We start from the raw sequence: 6070 nt of genomic DNA on the forward strand, positions 1-6070 counted from the left end.
ACATCCATCCATTTGATGCCCCGGACGGCCTCGGCCTCTGCCCATTTTGTGAAGTAGTCTACTGCTACAAGCACATACCGCCTTTGGCCGGACGCTGGTGTGTATGGTCCTAAAATGTCCATCCCCCATTTGGCAAAGGGGAGCGGACTGCTGATGGACGAAAGACTGTTGGCAGGCCGGTGAATTAATGTTGCGAACCTCTGGCACTTGTCACACTTCTTTACCATTTCCATTGTGTCCGACTTTAAGCTCGGCCAGTAGTAACCCAGGCGGGCAGCCTTTTCAGCCAAAGCTCGTCCTCCAATGTGAGAACCACACTGCCCCTAGTGAAGATCATCCAAGACATCATGCCCTCTCTCAGGAGTGATGCATTTCAGGTACGGCCTTACAAATGTCTTTTTGAACAACTCTCCTTGCTTAATTTCAAACCAGGCCGCTCTCTTTTTCATCAGCCAACTCTCTTTAGGATCGGCCAGGAGTAATCCATCCTTTAGGTAAGATATGATCCCGTCCATCCAAGTTGAGCTTCTATCAATGGTGTGTACTGTTTCAGCGTCAATACTCCTCTTTTCTTTCACTTCCCAAAACACTGACCTAGGAGTATCACATGATGCTGAGGATGCTAACTTAGAGAGGGCGTCCGCCTGATGATTGGACGAACGAGGGACCTGCTGTAGAGTGAAATGATCTAGGCTCTTAGCCTCCTCTTTTACGATCTTTAAGTACTTTATCATGGCCGGCTCCCTCGCCTCGAAGTCTCCATTCACCTGGCCGACTACAAGTAGAGAGTCCGAGCATACATCAATTTTTGTTGCTCCTGCCGCCTTACACATTCTAAGGTCGGCCAAGAGGGCTTCGTACTCGGCCTCATTATTAGAGGCTTGGAACTGGAATCTCAGAGTATATTCAAACTTGTCTCCCTCAGGAGACTGACATATAACACCTGCACCACAGCCAGTAGCTGTCGCACTACCATCCACAAACACTTTTCAGATCTGATCGCCGGCCGTCTGAAGATCCGTTCGAGTCATTTCAGCTAAAAAATCAGCAAAGGCTTGGCCCTTAATTGCTTTTCTTGGCTCAAATGCAATGTCAAAGCCTCTCATTTCCAAGGCCCATTTAAGCATACGGCCGCTTGCCTCTAAATTTGTAAATGGCTTCTTCAGAGGTTGGTCTGTGTAGACCACAATTGAATGTGCTAAGAAGTATGGCCGCAGCTTTTTTTATTCCATGTATAATGCCAAGCCAAATTTTTCAATAGGGGGATACCTTAACTCGGCGTTATGAAGTACGTGGCTGATAAAGTAGACAGGGATCTGGCGGCCATCCCGTTCAGCAAGTAGGACGACACTTAAGGAGTGTTCTGAGATGACAAGATAGATAAATAGCTTCTCACTCTTAAGTGGACTGACAAGCCGAGGCAATGTATGTAGATGGCATTTTAGCTGTACAAATGCTTCCTCGGCCTCCTCTGTCCACTCAAACATGGCTTTCTTTTTTTATGGTTTGAAAGAAATAACGGCACTTGTCCCCTGATCTTGACAGAAATCTACTAAGTGCTGCTAAACAGCCGGTCAATATTTGGACTTTTTTAATTGTCCTTGGTGACTTCATGTCCATGACAGCTTGGATTTTTTCAGGGTTGGCCTCAATTCCACGTTGATCAATTAAAAATCCGAGAAATTTACCGGACTCAACACCAAAGACACATTTCTTTGGATTTAGTATCATCTTATGCCGCCTGAGTTCGGTGAAAGTTTCTCGTAGATCCTTCAAATGGTCGGCCGACTCTTTTGACTTGACAATCATGTCATCAATGTACGCCTCCATATTCCGGCCGAGCTGATCTCTGAAGACTGTATTAACAAGTCGTTGAAAGGTAGCTGGGGCATTCTTAAGGCCGAATGGCATAACTTTGTAACAATATAACCCATGCTCAGTCACGAGCGCTGTTTTCTCCTGGTCTTCTTCCCATAATGGAATTTAATGGAATCCGGAGTATGCGTCCATAAAACTCATCAGGGCATGCCCGGTCGTCGAATCAACCAGGCGGTCGATTTTGGGCAGGGGAAAGATATCCTTAGGGAATGCCTTGTTTAGATCGGTGTAATCCACACACATTCTCCAAGTTCCATTCGGCTTCTTCACAAGGACCACATTGGCCTCCTATTCTGGGTAATAACATTACCGAATGAAACCGGCATCCAGAAGCTTCTTGACTTCTGCTGCGGCCGCCTGATTCCTCTCCTCTCCATGATTCCTTTTCTTCTGGCGGACAAGTTTAACGGCCGGGTTTACAGCCAATTTGTGCACGACCAGGTTAGGGCTTATACCTGGCATCTCGCCAACATCAAATGCAAATACATCTTTGAACTCTCTCAAACAATTGAATTAACTCATCCCCAAGCACACCCACAGCTATAGTGCCTACACTAACCGACCGACTTGGTTGATCGGGGTCGAGCACTATATCCTGGTGACTGCCGGCCGGCTGTGGTCGTAACTCGTCCGGCCGATCGACAGTCATTAGCTGCTATGCTTGCTCTATCTTGGCCGCCTTACGCTTCTGGCCGACCTGCTGTGTTGGGAGTGAGGTTCCTTCTTCTTTTGGCTCGGACGATTTTGGTCCGCGCGTTGTAGGCTTAACTTCCAACTGATTACATTCTTTTGCCATCTTCTGACTTCCTTGGATCGTGCCTATTTTCCCGCCCGTCCTCTCAAACTTTAGCAGCATTAGGTGAAACACAATGACTGCTTTTGCTGCATTCAGTGTAGGACGTCCGAGTATGACATTATATCCAGTCAGTTCTTTCACAACCAAGAAGCGGACAACCATATCCCTTCCTTCCCCTTTTTGCCCAAATCGGACAGATAAGTCAATCCGTCCCACTGGGTGGATGACATTCCCCCCAAATCCAACCAACGGGTGAGTGATGTCCTGGAGAGCATCCTCTGGGAAGCTTAGATTTTTCAAGGCGGCCAGGCTGATGATATCAGCCGAGCTACCCGTGTCAATTAATATTCGTACGACCTTCAAGTTGGCTATCTTCATAATGAATACCATGGGATCATTGTGCAAGGGTTTGACCTCCCCCCGATCAGCTTCACTGATGACTACTTCGAGAAAGGTTCGGCCTTCACTGAATCCATTTGCATTACTTTACACAAGTTGCGGGCGTCCTGCTTGATCCCCCCTCATAGTAGGGCCACCTGAAGCAAATCCTCCTGATATGACGGCCACAAAGCCTGAATCAGTGTCGTTGCCATCATCTTCTTTATCTTTGTTCTTATCATTCTTCTGTCTTTGCTCGGACGTGTTGTTTGTCCGTGTGTAAGTGAATTTGGACTTCATCACATATGAATTCAGCATGCCCTTCTCGGCTAACGTGTCAAGCAGTCTCTTCAAGTTGATACAATCATTTGTGTCATGTCCCACGTCCTTATGGTAATGACAATACTTGTTCATGTTCCTATATTGAGTCGGGCCTCTCAACGGCTGTGGCTTCTCAAACTCAAACTTATCCTTGATTTCCATCAAGATAGAATAACAATCCTTATTGAATTCAAACTGAGGCTCGTACGCCTTGACCTTCTTGGACTTCTGTGACTGGGCGTCATCCACCCAGACTTCCTTTCTCTTTTTTCCTTCTTTCTTTTGGCCGGCCGAGTCTTTCTGAGGAGATTTTTTCTCAGCCCCCTGATGAGTGACATTCATGTCACTCTTAGGGGTAGTATTTAGGTCTTTTTCCTCTTATTTTTCTTAGGTTTTTCCACCTCATTATCCTCTTATGGATTCTTTTTGTGTTGATGAAAAGTAATGCTTATTTTGATAATCTTTATGCATTATTTTATCATCCCCATGCTCTCGTGAACTTTGGTATCTTCTGCAGGTTCCGTGACGGTCCTATGCACGGTGGGAGGCCCCTTGGCCAAGCATGGAAGCCATGGACAAAGGCAAGAGGAGCAAAAGGGAAGGAGAAGAAGCAAGAAAAGGAAGTGCAAGAGGAGGTGTGGCCGAACCTCTGAAAGGTCCGGTCGAACCTTGGTGTGGTCAAACTTTTCAAAAGTTCGACCGAACCTCCAGGGTGCAGTGAAGGCAGTGTCAAACCTGTTTTCAGCAATTTTGCAGGAGAGGTCGAACCTCAAAAGTTCGACCAAACAAGGATCAGGGAGGTTCGACCAAACCTACCCTGAGTCCGACCGAACTTACCCAGAGTTCGGTTGGACCTTTTCCCGATCTCAGCCAATTTTTTACGGACTATTTAAGGTTCTTTTGAGATCGTTTAAAAAAGGACGACGGGAGAAGGAGGACAGTAGCCCAGTTTTCAGAAACCTCTCTTAGTTTGAAACATTCCTTAGGATTAATTTAGCTTAGTTTTCATCAAATCAAATCATTGTATTAGTGAAATTCAAGAATTATTCTCAAAGTTGGGCAATTTGTATTCAACATTTGAAGCTTCAATTAGTAATTTCTCCAACCTTCTTCCTTTTAATTTCAGATTTCATTTGGTATTTGCATGTTATTTAAATCTTCTTAGTTCTTGGTAATTTGTTATTGGATGATAGTTATTTCAATTGTTAACCACTTTTCCCCAATTATTGAAGTATTTAGAACCCTAATTCTTGATTGCATGTTGATAAACATGAGTTGTGAGTAGTTTTCTTGCTAGGGGTTGGGTGAAGCTCGACCTTTTGGGTTAACTATGCAAATGTGGGAGAAGCATTGATGTTTGTATTGCAATTAAATTGATTATATGAGATTGCTTGTTAGTTCCTCATGATAGGTTTAGCTACCCTTGACTAAGGAGCTTGATAGTATGATATGCCTAATTTGACATGGAAGTGTAAATTGAGTACGTCATTACTTATTGTAATTTGATTATGTATCATCTATTGCTAAACTAATGAGGAATCTAAGTTTAGTAGTGTGAGTTGTTTTCTAATTGCATGAGGTTGATTTTACATATAGTCCTTGCTATATCTTGTTTTTTTTACTCCCCGTTTGCCTATTTGCCTTGGTTGAGTGGATCTCATTCCCTAGTATCTTTAATTCATTGATTTAGAACCATAGTTTGTTTGTCTTCTTGACGAACCCCTATTCACCAATTGACTTCGAGCTAGCTTAAGTGTAAAGATCTTTGGCAATCATATCCTGTTCCTTGTGGACCGAACTCTTACTTGTCATTATGCTTGGTTTGTAAGGTGTTTGTTAATAAATGTGTTTGATTGAGTGTGGAATGTACAACCGTTCTAACGCCCATCAAAATGGCGCTGTTGCCGGGGTAACGGTGTTGTTGATAGCTAATTGATTACTTGAGTCTAGTTCACCATAAAAAAAAATTCAAAAAGATTGTCTCTTTTTGGCTACACTTGTAGCCTTGGTACTAATTGCGTTTGTTGAGAGTGTATGCGCAGAACTCATAACAGGATCTTGGTACCTTACGATCCCGAGATTGAGCAAACTTATAGAAGGAGAAAAAGAGCCGGTTCTAGGCCGTTTACTACTCCCCCAGCTAGAGAGACCAATTTCGAGGAGGATCGAGATCAAATGGGTGACGCGGAACCACCACCTCAAAGACCTTTCAAGGAGTTGGGAACACCGGGAGCTTATAGAGCTTCAAGCGGCATTGCTCCACCCGTTACTCAAGCCAATGACTTCGAGATTCAGCCCGCAATGATTAATTTGATTGAAAGGAGGCAATATAGTGGAGCAAAACATGAGAGCCCTCTTGCACACTTGAACGAGTTCGAAAAATATTGTAACACGATCAAGGTAAATGGGGTAACTCAAGAGTTTGTGAGACTAAAGTTGTTTCCTTTTTCTTTGATAGGAAGAGCTCTTGAATGGCTTGAGAAGGAGGTGAGGCCTAACTCCTTGAGAACTTGGGACGAGGTCACCACGGCTTTCTTAGGAAGATTCTATTCCCAAAAGAAGACGGCCGAGGCAAGAGCTTTGATCCAAGGTTTCCGTCAAAAAGCTAGTGAAACCATTTATGAAGCATGGGAACGATACAAGGAATATCAAAGGGAGTGCCCTCATCATGGCATTCCGTCATATCAAGTGCTTCAA

This window comes from Chenopodium quinoa, unplaced genomic scaffold (genome assembly GCF_001683475.1).
Source record: "Chenopodium quinoa cultivar QQ74 unplaced genomic scaffold, ASM168347v1, whole genome shotgun sequence".
Taxonomy (NCBI): domain Eukaryota; kingdom Viridiplantae; phylum Streptophyta; class Magnoliopsida; order Caryophyllales; family Amaranthaceae; genus Chenopodium; species Chenopodium quinoa.